This window comes from Leuciscus leuciscus, assembly GCF_965113295.1.
Source record: "Leuciscus leuciscus genome assembly, chromosome: 1".
Lineage (NCBI taxonomy): Eukaryota > Metazoa > Chordata > Actinopteri > Cypriniformes > Leuciscidae > Leuciscus > Leuciscus leuciscus.
In genome coordinates, this window is record NC_138725.1 from 10137491 (window position 1) to 10151354 (window position 13864).

Here is a 13864-nt window from a genome sequence, read left to right on the forward strand (position 1 = left end):
AAGTAAAAAAAAATTAAAGAAAATATGAAAAACACACACAAGATACAAAAACACAATTTGACAGTAGCACATCAATGTAAGTGAGTACAAATTTGATTGTTTTTCAGAGAAACTTTCAGTTCTGATTTAAAACTCTTAATGGAACTGCAGCTTTTTATAACATCTGTTAGTGCATTCCACTGTGTGGTTGCTTTAAAAGAAAAAGCAGATTGTTTAAAAGTCGAACGGCAATAAGGTATGTTACAGTCAAAAATAGACGCTATTCTAGTAGATTTGACAGAAATCGCAGAACGAGTGTGAACATAAACCAATAAGCATGCAGGGGCCAGGCCATGTCGAATCTTATACACTAGAGTCAAGTTAGAAAGAGTATAAAGTTTTCAAAACTCAATAGATTGTGTTTCTCTAGAATCTTACAATGGTGGTATCGAAATGGCTTTTTATCAAAGATTTTTAAAGCTTGCTTATATAATTCCGGCACCGTGCCGGATCTCCGGCGTGCGGCCGTGAGGGAAAAAAATATACCGTATATATATATTTGAGATGCGGTTTAATATTTTCGAGCCAATTTATTTCACCTACCAATCATATGAGAGGAACGCAGCTTTAACTAACGTTACAAGCCTATCAGAAGCAGAGAAGGGCGGGTCCTTGCAACACAGTATGATTGACACCCATACATCAATGTCACGTTAGCGTTGTCGGAGAAAAAAAAATGGAGCGCAAGTTTATGAAGCCTGGTGATGATGTCCTAGCAATAGATAAAGGACTCAAAAATAAATGCCGCTGGGCGTGGATTGAAGAAAGTAGAGATGGTGAGCCTTTTGGCAGCTGGTGCAAGAAACTGAAAGAGCCCGGGGCTTGTTTCTGCACAATTGTCTCGAGGAAGCTACTGTATGCTAGCAGCGGTAAGAAAGTGCTTGCTCGTCATGATTTAGACTCCGGTCATAGAGCCGCTGCCCGTGCACTCAAACTTACCACGACGTTGCCGGGAGCAACTGTTACAGCTGACACACCGTTGTCTATGACTGACCGTGTCTGCGATTTAAAAATACGTTTGTGCACATTTATAGCAGAACATGATTTGTCATTCAGAATTTCGCAGCCACTGGTCACCCTGTGTAAAAAACTGGCAGAAGACAAAAAAGCGTTAACTAGCCTGTCGGTGTCAAATCAACATGCGAGTTACATAAACACTCATGGCATTGCTCTACAGTTCAAAAAATGTTTGTCTGAGAAGCTAAAAAAATGCATGTTCTCACTCAATGTTGATGAAGCAACAACCTTGAATATGGATAAAATACTCAATGTGCTTGTTCGCTTTTTTGATGATGAAAGCAACAGAGTAATAACACAACATCTTGCAAGCAGAAAAGTCAACATTGCCAATGCCCCAAACCTTATGCTGGAACTTAAAGATGTCATGCAGACTTATGGTCTTGAGTGGAGACAAGTTACCAGCATCCTCCTTGACAACTGTGCAGTCATGAGAGGAAAAAAGTCTGTCCTTGAAACTCAAGCAAGCAAGGAAGGAAAACCCATACCTCCTTGACGTATCTGGAGACACTGTGCACATGGTTTCCAATGCTGCCAAGGCCCTCATGAGTCCGTTCAGCTCAGAAGTGGAACATTTCTGCTCCGATGTCTATTATGATATTGAGAAGTCACCAAAACAGAAGGAGATTTTCTCAGAGTTTCAGAGTCTGCTCCATCTTCCTTCCAAGAGCTTGATAAGACCAATTAGCAACAGATTTCTTCAGATGCTGGAGGTGTGCACCAGGCTGAATGAACTCATGGATGTACTGGTGGTGCATTACTACTATGTTCTGGATCCAAATGAAGAACACAAATACAGGTAAAGCTAATAATTTTGTAGTATAAATTAAGTATTTTTTAATGTGCTGTCTCTGCAGTTAGTTAACCATTTTTATTGTATTATATTGCATGTAGAGTGATGTGCTAGTTTAGGGTGTGGTTAGGTTTTATGTAGGAATACGCAATGAAAATAGCCACAGTGGTGTGTGTGTGTGTGTGTGTGTGTGTGTGTGCAAGTGTATATATATATATGTGTGTGTTTGTGTGATACAGAAGGCTTCTTAACGAAGAGATATGCACTAACAGTTGAGGAAAAGACCAGAGTAGAAATTCTTCAACAAGAACAAGCCACAGCATCCCGAATGGGAACACAAGTCAACCTTAACCGGAAGGCACAAATCTCTGTGCTCTTTACAGAGTTTGACCGATTCAAAGTCATGGTCGACATGTTCAGAGGTATCTTGTAGTAGGCTAACTTGTGTAGGCAAAAACTTTAGGCTAAATGTAATGAAAGTTAATAACAGTTGTTGTTTTTTTACAAAGGGAACAGCCAGGTCTCTACTATAGCAATCATAACCAGCTTTAGAAGTTATACAGAGTTATATAGAAGTGTTTAAATAAATAGCAGTTTATTGTACAAAACAAGTGAATAAAATGAAATTATTTTAATCAGTATGTTATTTCCATATTTCAAATGTAATGGAAAGATTAGACATTCAATTCCAAGGCAAACTATTAAAATACTTTATGAAGTCTGCATTTTTTTTAACAGGAAGTGAAGAAAAGGAATATTTATCTTAAGAAAAAAAAATAGCAGTAATGAGAATTGTATTTTCTTTTCTCTTCAGCCACAAACATTGACACACTTAAAACATTTTAAAGATTTAACTGATGATAACATCTGATTATGATCTGATTAACATCTGACAAAAACAATGATTATGCACCATAATATTACTTCAGTAATTTAAAGTTAAGTTAAATCTTGAAAAATGTCTTAAGTTTATGTCAAGTGTTTGAGGTTGAAGAGAAAAATCTCAACACTGCGATTTTTTTTATTTTATTTTTTTATTTTTTTGCTTCCAGTAAAAATGCAGAAAAAATGCAGACCTGGTCAAATTCGTTAATAATTTGATTTGGAGTAATTTTTCCTTTACATCTGATATACTGTACGTTCACACCGCCGCCGACTTGAGCTTCCAAAGTTACCGGAAGTCATTCATTTTCAATGGAAGCTGGCTTCTCTCAGCTGCAAGGAGCGTCAAATCCATCGGCGTCGCGTTTTGGGCGTTTTGAGCGTCAATCTGAAAGTTGAAAGTATCTCAACTTTATGGTAATGAGCTATGACGCGGTTCAGCGGCAAGCAGCGGCAAACGCCAGCAACCAATCGGAATATAAACGTCCTTCGCGCTGGCTGATTCCGGAGAAACATACGATGTAAACTTTCGTTCCTACCAAAACATTAGTTCCGAGAAAATGGAGGAGAAACTGATAATCGCTGTTGCTGGGTTTCCTATCATTTATGATATGACGTTATTTTCATATAGGGACCAGTTACAAAAGAGAGAGAGCCCCGGCCGCGCGCGCGCACTCACCTTCACCGTCTTCAAACAATACATCTCGCTCTCTCTCCCTCGCGCATATTAATCAAAATATTTTTTTTCCCGACCAAATGTGACCAAAACGGTAATAAAAATGCTGTCATTATAAAAGGTTCCTAGTGTCAATGTATTGCTTGTTTTTTTTTCTGTTTACATTTCATGGTGTGACAGACTTCAGAGCGGCCAAAGCGTCAACAAGCTTCCCCGTACTTTTTTGACAAGCGTCCTTGACAGGGCGGCCAGAGCTTCTTTGCAGCTCAAGTCGGCGGCGGTGTGAACGTACAGATATGGAAATAAAAGCTATTAAAAGTATTTATACTTTATTCACTCTTTTTAAAACGCACTGCTATTTATTTGAACTGTATGTAACTGTTGTCTTTAATTCTGTTTTCTTGTTGTGACAAGTTTTTTTTACGCATGTGAAAATGTCAAATCAAAGTAACATTTTTTTTTTTATGTTTGCAGGCGTACTTTTCCCCATTTCAGGGATTTTTGAAAAAAATGCGACATGAAAAACCAATGGTGCACTTGCTGCACGTGGAGATGGTGGCCCTAGTTCGAGAGCTCCTCAGCAAATTTATGAAGCCGGAAGCCATCCCACTGAGTGCAAAGGATATCATCAAGGTTGATGTCTGGAGTAGAGATTTGCAACTATCAGACAAAAGGTTGTCTGTTGGAAGATACTGCTACTCTGCACTGAACAAGGCCCGTGTGGAGAGGAAGATATGGGTGAGAAACCTTTACGACTCTCTCAGAGAAGGATACATGAAGTCATCAGAGTTCCTTCTCAAAAACCTTCCTCTGGACAACAAGATAATCACCTCACTTTCTGCACTCACTCCCTCTCTGATTCAAGATGACTCCATCTGTGGGGCTTTTATCACATTAGGAGAGGCCTTGCCTAATGTGGTCGCACCAGAACAGATTGGTCAACTAGAGGAAGAGATACGGGCATACCAAATAGAGGTGGACCTGGTAACGTGTGCCCAGAACTACATTGAAGAGGAAGGCCGAGTTGATGTAGACTGGTGGAGCAGAGTTGTATCCATGAAAAATCCAGAGAGAGGTGTGAGATTTCCCATTCTGGGTCAACTGGTCAAAGCACTACTTAGCATTTTCACAGGCCCCCTGGTTGAGGGATCATTTAATCTCATGGATGATATTCTTGAAGCAGACAGATGCTCCATGAATGTTGAAACTTATGAGAGCCTTGCAATTGTAAAATCCACGATTAAAGCAAGGCAGTGGACAGCATCAACAATGACAATAGACCAGCCATTAAGGTGGTCTTGCCTGTCATCGTATCAAACATATCAAAAACATCTGCAGAAAAAGAAAGAGGCACAACAGGCACAAAAGAAGAAAAGGGTGAGTGAGGCAGCAAGGATTCGGCCATCAGAGATGGCAAACAAACTCATACGGCAGGCCAGGAATATTGCTGGATCAGCCAAAGCCTCCTCTAGACGAGCCAAACACTCATCCTCCTCCACTGGACCATCCAGACCCTCTTCAACCTCCTCTGGACCATCCAGACCCTCTTCAACTTCCACTGGACCAGCCAGACCCTCATCCTCCTCCACTGGACCATCCAGACCCTCACCAACCTGCACTGGACCATCCAGACCCTCTTCAACTTCCACTGGACCAGCCAGACCCTCATCCTCCTCCACTGGACCATCCAGACCCTCACCAACCTGCACTAGACCATCCAGACCCTCTTCAACTTCCACTGGACCAACCAGACCCTCATCCTCCTCCACTGGACCAGCCAGACCCTCAGCCTCCTCCACTGGACCATCCAGACACTCTTCAACTTCCACTGGACCAGCCAGACCCTCATCCTCCTCCACTGGACCATCCAGACCCTCACCAACCTGCACTGGACCATCCAGACCCTCTTCAACTTCCACTGGACCAACCAGACCCTCATCCTCCTCCACTGGACCAGCCAGACCCTCAGCCTCCTCCACTGGACCATCCAGACCCTCACCAACCTCCACTGGACCATCCAGACCCTCTTCAACTTCCACTGGACCAACTAGACCCTTATCCTCCTCCACTGGACCAGCCAGACACTCATCCTCCTCCACTGGACCAACCAGACCCTCATCCTCCTCCACTGGACCAGCCAGACCCTCAGCCTCCTCCACTGGACCATCCAGACCCTCACCAACCTCCACTGGACCATCCAGACCCTCTTCAACTTCCACTGGACCAGCCAGACCCTCAGCCTCCTCCACTGGACCAGCCAGACCCTCAGCCTCCTCCACTGGACCATCCAGACCCTCATCCTCCTCCACTGGACCAGCCAGACCCTCTTCAACTTCCACTGGACCAACCAGACCCTCATCCTCCTCCACTGGACCATTCAGACCCTTTTCAACCTCTTCTGGACTAGCCAAACTCTTTCTCCCTCCCTCTGGACCAGCCAAAGCCTCATCTTTATCCTCTGGACCAGCCAAAGCCTCATCTTCATCCTCTGGACCAGCCAAAGCCTCATCTTCATCCTCTGGACCAGCCAAAGCCTCATCCTCATCTTCTGGACCAGACAAAACCTCTTCTGGACTAGCCAAACTCTTTCTCCCTCCATCTGGACCAGCCAAAGCCCCATCTTCATCCTCTGGACCAGCCAAAGCATCATCCTCATCCTCTGGACCAGACAAAACCTCTTCTGGACTAGCCAAACTCTTTCTCCTTCCCTCTGGACCAGCCAAAGCCTCATCTTCATCCTCTGGACCAGCCAAAGCATCATCCTCATCCTCTGGACCAGACAAAACCTCTTCTGGACTAGCCAAACTCTTTCTCCCTCCATCTGGACCAGCCAAAGCCTCATCTTCATCCTCTGGACCAGCCAAAGCCTCCTCCTCCTCCTCCTCTAGACCAGCCAGACCCTCCTCCAATGTACCAGCTTCATCTTCTGGTCCACAACCCAGAAAAAAAGAAAAAATAAGTGATAATGGCCAGGCCTTGATTTCACTTCTAATCTTCAGTTTAGCAGTTCAGTTCTTTAGCACTTTGAGCACTTTTTATTTAAGCACTTTAAAGGGTCATTCCACCCATTTGAACATTGTTTTTTATTTAAAATGGGTCATATATGTAGTCGAAATGTAAAATAAATTTTGAATTTGGTGCCTTTGTGACCGAGGAAAGACAAAAAATAACTTCAGGACGCATTTGTATGAAAGACAACAACTCCCACAATGCACCACATTGCACAGCTCCGCAAGCCACTCCCACTAATCCAGAAAGCGAAATCACTCTTCCGTCTACAAGGCTAGCTAGCTACCACCAGAGCTTGAAATTCATTTCACACAAAATGTCTAGTTAGTTGGCGAACTCATTAGTGCATTACTCCTCGTTTGTATTTCTTTCGAAAAGGTGAATTATTGCATGGTACCTGGATGTTCAGTCAGAACATGCGGTGCGAAACTAGGATAGTTCACAACATAAACGTCCGTGTCCTCGTCTGATTCAGAGATTTCATCCAGGAGAAATTGTCATCCTTGAAATTCTTTGCCGCAGACGGACTCTATCTCTGTGTTCGTAGCGGTTCGTAGTTGCATAGTGAGATCACCGGCGCCACCAGTCCGCCCTAACTCGAGCCAGGCCGGGCTCCTCGTCCGCGGCAGGCAGGTCTTCTGCCTCGGCTGCTCTTCGCTATAATGCGGCTTGTAAAGGTAGCCACAAGCACCTGATTCAAGCATCAGACTTCCGAAATCCTCTTCTTCTATATCATATTGAGCACTCTCCTCCGCTATTGTCATAACTTTACATCTGTCTCCTCTCCACAGTGCCTGTTAGCTTAGCTTCAAACAAGATGGAGGATATTGCTTTCAGTTTCAGAGAGTAAAGTCCCACCCACTGATCTGTAATAGGTCTAGCGTGAGCGGTTCCCGGCCCCTGGGAAAGATGAGGAACGAGTGTCTGTAGTCTCAACAGAAATCCCCCCCTCTTACACTTCCTCCTACAATGACGCAAAATGACGATTTTTGTGTCATTGTAGGAGGAAGTTTAAGAGGTAAATAACGGATTTCTCCCGAAAATGAGAGAGTGTTGCACGGCCATTCAATAGTATGACTGGGTTTCTAATAATGCAAAGCTTAATGTAAATGGGTGGAGTGTCCCTTTAAGCACTTGTTATTTAAGCACTTTAAGCACTTGTTATTGTTTAGAATAAAACACTTTATTTGACATATTACTTTTAAATAAATGGTGCAAAGAGAGTCATCATTGAAGAGTCATGTCTATCTCAGTCTCAGTTTACCATTTTGTAAGCACTTTAAGCTCGTTACTATATTTTTGTTATTATAGTCAATATTTGAAGTAAGTCCGTCTGTGCAGTTTCTCTCCAAACAGCCTCACCCCCCCCCCCCCCCCCCCCCACAAAAAAGTTCAGGCTCAGGATTTTTTTTCACTTTAACCCCTGTATACTGATTCTAGAGGTCTAATGGCAGATTCGCTGGCCTGTCCCCAACAGGTGACACAGTATGAAATATGTGAGAAAATGAAAGCATGCATAAACACTTTGGCTACATCCATTGGGAGGGACGATCTAATCTGTCTGAAGTTTGCTAAATTATATTTTATAGTTTTTGTCATTTTCTTGATATGTTTCTTAAAGTTAAGATTCGAATCTAAAATTATACCAAGGTATTTAAAGTCGGTAACTATATCAATTAATTCATTTTTAATAAAAATGTCTGCAGTTTGAATCTGCCGCTTAGTTTTATAAAAGAACATACCTTTTGTTTTGTTAATATTTAATGTAAGACAGGATTCTTCAAGCCACTCAACAACGCCTTGCATGGCACAAGTTAATTTATCAGCCGCTAGTTGAGCATTTTTTGCATATGTGTACAACACGGTGTTGATATACAATTATATGCCGATGACACTGTGACAATACTGTGGAAGATCATTAATATAAAGACTAAAGAGTAAAGGACCTAATACAGATCCTTGAGGCACACCAGTTGTGTTTTTCATATAACTGGAGCGTGCATCTTTAATTCTAACACACTGCATCCTATTTGATAAGTACAATGAGAGCCAGGCTAGAGTTTGTGCTGAAAAGTTAAAAGTAGAAAGCTTTGAAATAAGGACCTCATGATTTACTGTATCAAAGGCTTTACGCAAGTCCAAGAATACAGCAGCAACAACTCCTCCCTTATCAAGCTGTGTTCTTACTTTTTCTGTGAAGTGCAAAACGGCTGTTTCGGTGCAATAGCTCTTCCTGAAGCCAAATTGCATAGGATTTAAACCAGGATTACAGTTATCTAGATGCGTTGTCAGCTGCTCTTTGATAATTTTCTCCATTACCTTGGATAGTACTGGTAATATACTTCTCGGTCTATAGTTACTTGCTTCATAGCGGTCTCCAGATTTGAAGATAGGTGAGATGACTGCATGCTTCCAGTTCTCAGGAAAGCAGCTGTGTGTAATTGAAAGATTAATTAAATGTGTAATTAGGGTGGTTAAAGTCTCTGAATGTTTCTTAACTAACATACTATCCATGTTAAAAGCATCTATACTTTTAGAATTCTTTAAAGAAGCAATGATCTTTTTAACTTGTCCTTCATTTGTTGTCATCAAATTAAAACCCTGTCCTTTATTAATATGTATAGTAGGAATGCTTTTTTTTAAATGATTTCCTAACTCATGTACTGACTCAATAAAAAAAGAATTAAAGATAGAAGCAATCTCCACATTTTCTTCAATTTTCTTATCCTGAAATCTGAGCTGTATATCTCTTGTATGAAGTTGTTCTCGCCCTATGAGGTTATTCATATTTTTCCAGGTTTCTTTACTATTACCTTTACTCTTATTTATTACTTGAAGATAAAAGCGTGATTTGGCTAATCTCAATTCCTTAATCACTTTATTCCTCAATCCTTTATAAATTAAAATATCTATATCTCTTTTAGACTTAATAGCTTTTTTTAAAGCTGCGTCTCTACACTTCATCATTTGCCACACGTTGTCACTAAACCAAGGTAGATTAACTCTCTTTCTGGGTTTTCTCTTGACCTTCACAATAAAATTCCTTCTAACAGATTCAATTTTTGTTGTAAATAAATCACAACCATGTTCCACATCTTCTGTTGACAGAATATCATCCCAGACCAAACCATCGATCTCACTGTCAAATGCAGGTTGTTTACTTTTAGGTACATGACACATAATGTCTGTGTGATATGATGTTAAATTCTTAAATCTGTTTTTAGTTAATTTCCTTGCTACAAGCGTCAAATTATGATCAGATAGCCCAGTGATCAGATTGTAGCTTTCTGTTATCCTCTCTGGTCTACTAGAGAAGACAAGATCCAACACTGTACTTTAATTTTTTGCAATTCTAGTTGGGCCTTTGATCAACTGTTGTAAGTTATATTTTTCTGTAATTGTTTTAAGTTTTCTCCTCTTCCCCTTGTCTGCCCAGTTTAAGTTAAAATCACCCATAAGAATAAGCTCTTTATTAAGATTACACTCTTTTAACATATCAATGAGTTGATCATAAAAAGTGTCATTTGCTGATGGAGGTCTATAGAATCCTATTAGAGTAAAAGACATTTGTTGGGACAATACGACTTTTAAAGCAACGTATTCCAATGTGTCTGCTGCTTTAAAAAGAATGCGCTCACATTTAATGTCGTCTTTGACGTATATCAATACTCCTCCTCCTCTCCCCCCAATTATATCTCGTCTGAAGCACTGATACCCCGGTACAGAGAAAACATTAACTGGGGTTGACTGTTGTAACCACGTCTCCGATTAACATAGATAGTCCAAGTTGGAATTTAATAATAAATGTCTCAATTGTTCGGTCTTTGAAACAACACTTCTGATGTTTAAGTGTCCCCCAAATAGTCCTCTGGGTTTCAATTTTGGATCCCATACGACCTTTGTGTGATTTAACAGTCTGAAATAAGTACGAACCTCGCTGCTTTATCACTGCAGGATTCCGACACGCCGGGTAGCTTGTAGATTTTGAATCCTGTTCATTGGCCACTTACTTAAAATACTGGTTGTGTGTCGGTCATAGAGTCACAGAAATCAATGGCAAATGAAACCGCGTGGGCGCCGGGTGTAACGTTAGATATTCCATAGTCACTCACCTCCAAGGATGATGTTACCCGGGGTTCAAAAAGAAGCTCAGCTCCGTTATTTTGTGATGCCTCCAGGGTAGTTGGTCCTGGATTTAAATGGACATCCCCTGACAGCACCAGTATTAACAGTAGAATGCCATGAATCCCTCGAGCCGGAGTGGTGAGTCTCTGCCGTTTGTTGGTTTGTTTACCTTGGTCAAACATGGCCTTCCCTTGATTCAGCACGGACAAGTAGACTGTGTAGAATCCCAACAGATTATAGCGCAGGCTTGCGGCGCCAATGCTCACTGTGTAGTTAGAAGGAGCCCGGTTTACACCGGACCAGTTCATCCGATGTTTCCACTGATCTCCGAGGTCTGAACGGCTGACATGTGTCGCTCCAGACAGGTAGACTCGCAAAGGTAGTGAGATGGTGATTAGCAGCAACAGAGTGAAAAGCGCATTATGGATACTTTGCAAGATCTTTCATTTATAATGTTTAACGGTAGACCTACTGCATGATGTGTCTGCCAAAAAGTGTATTTTGCCACGCGATAGGCGGCCTTTCTGATGTAATAAGAGGTGCGGGTCGGCAACCCCTGCCACGCAACATCTCCGCAACGCCGCCGCCGCCATTCCTCTCTCCACCATTTTTACATGAAGCCTTGCTTATCGCACACCCCGTTTCAATGAATTCTGCAAAACCTTCTTGTGACTTCTCGGTGGACAAACACATTAGCTTAGGTAATGTACTTCATACAGTCCTGTAATGAAAAACATCTCAAGATATTGCCTCCGCCTCTCTATATTCGGCATCGCTCAACTGGAATTCTCCGAAATGTGATTAAAACATTACAAGGGTGATGTTTCAACGCCTCACGGGTAAAGCACTGTTTCTTATGTGAGACTGGGCTGTTCAGTACCACAGTTACATGAAACTATGGGATTACCGGCACATTTATATTTTAGGTTCTTCCTTCCACAAACCCAGCAGAGACCCACATGTCCGTATATAGAGAGTCAGAGGAGGGCTAGGCAGAAGGACAGAGGAGAGGAAGGTCCCCACGCACAGTTTTGTGCCAGGACAACCATCCGTTTACCCGCACTGACTTCCAGAATCCTTATCCATATAGCTGTAGCACTTAGATCCGATGAAGATAAATCCAAATAGACAGCCAACATGCGAGACAATCTGCTTGTGCACAGACAATAACAATAACCCTGTTCCTGCTCGCTCATTAGTTTGGGGGTGGGGGGCGTTCAGGTCCTGGATATTGGATAGAGGGCGCTGGCCCAAAAAAGGTTGAGAACCACTGAGATAAGACAATATATTGATTTAAAAGTTGTAAGACGTGTTTTGTGTAAGAAAGCTTTTATGCGAGAGGAGTAAACATATCCTGAATATTGATGGCTTTTCACACCTGAGAAAGACAAAGACCCTCCCATAATGGCCCTATTAGGAGCTATCAGGCCCTATCATTCTGAGCAACCTTAAACAAAGAATGAGGAGATTTAAAAAAGAATGGCTTTTTGATTGTTTGGATTTATTTACAACACAACGTAATCCAAAGATACGCAACAAATGACAAAAAAGTACACTACTGAAAACAATGATCCAAAGACGGAGACCTTTGTGCCATTCCTAAAAACATTGTACATACCTTTCATTTCCAAGGTGTTTGATTTTCACTTTACCATGTTCATGTACAGAGACAGGATCTGATCCCTGTAAAAAAAATTAAATAATAAAAAAAAAACTGTGTCAGGAGAAACTATAGGGCTGCACGATTTTGGGAATACATTTTAGATTTTTCTGGTTAAAATTAGCATTTTAAAATTCACAGAACACACACACACACACACACACACACACACACACACAAATGTTTCCACACACACACACACAATATATAATGAACAGGTTTGTTGTGCCTTGTAGGCATAGGCTACACGCAGTGCTGCATAAAATAATAATAATAACAACAATAACCTATTGCAGCCTATAAATCTTTCAAAAGCAGCATTTCAGAGTAACAGCTATGCTAGATAAAAATATATTGATTATCATATATTACTTCAAATGTTTCCATTTGTTATGATGATATGAAATGAGATTGGAGTAAAACATGAAGCCTATTGTTTGGTGCATTTTGCTTTTCAAACTCACAGCCCATTTTCAATATGAAACAATCAAACGCACAGCACACTCCAAAATATTAAACATTATGGTTACCATATTAGGCTTTACATATCCATGTTTGAGCAGATATCCACAAACAGTATTTAACAGTAAACACGGGTCTAAATATTATAATATTCACCATATATCTAGCAACAGTTCAACTGCAATGTGAAGTTTATGCAACAATAACATGAACTAATATAATGTAAGAATTTCTTACCTTACATCTTTCTTGTCTTCAAATCGCGTTCTTCTTCTTCTGAGGTAAATCCAATGTAAGCTCACGGCACGTCTTCCAAACTCGACGAAAAGCAGAGACTTTTGAAGTTTTTTGGTGCTTTGTGTTTGAGGTAATGAGCGCGTTCGCGTTCCAGGTGGAGATTTGCATGTCAATCTCTTTTGCGCTCGTGGGCGTGGTCAAATTAAAAATAATGAGCAAGCGCTTGAGAAACTGGACATCTTGTTGGTTTTATACAAATTACTTAAGCAGAGAATATTTGTTTTCAGTTTGAATCCGATCATTTAAAAGTACACACTTAAATGTTTATAAAGATATATGGCTCATAAATGTGTGACAAGTATTCGCTGAGTTTTGTTTCAGTTTATAGACGTGCTCAAGAAAAGTTCAGCGAGACGGAGAGGCAGAAAGCACACCCTGTTAATTTTCTTTATTTTAAAAAAGCACAATGTTTTGATTTGATTGTAAGTGGACACATACAAAAGTAGACATCTCACAGATTCTTTTTTTATATTTCTTTTTTCTGTATGACCATAAATGACGGAGTAATTTAAGTTTATTGTGTTACAATGTGAAGAAAATCCAGCAAAATGCACGGGCACGTTTGCCAACCCCAGAGGGTTAAACAAGAGGTTAACTCATGTTCAACCAACAGGAATGTCTAATTTGTCAGTTCAAATCAATGCAAAAAAACACAAATTCGCTCTCTGACAGTAGGTGTGGCGCTCATGTAAAGCAGAAATACAGCACTATACAGGGCTCTAGACTGAGACTAAATGGTCACATTTTGCGAACTTTTTATAAGAGAGAGCTGCCATTTCTGCTGCATACGAGAAACATCACACAGCAAATGAAAGCAGAATGAAACCACGCTACTCGTCTGAGCTGCACAGCGCAAACAGTTTATCCGCTCGGAGCAATACTAGACAGCGGTTTACTCGTGAGC

The 13864-nt window shown here is 41.1% G+C and overlaps 1 protein-coding gene across 6 annotated transcripts in view; it reads left to right on the forward strand.

The window, feature by feature from the left end:
* Positions 1–13864, forward strand: part of LOC309487938 (uncharacterized protein) — an 83438-nt gene that overhangs the window by 62696 nt on the left and 6878 nt on the right. The gene's annotated exons all lie outside the window — the stretch shown is intronic.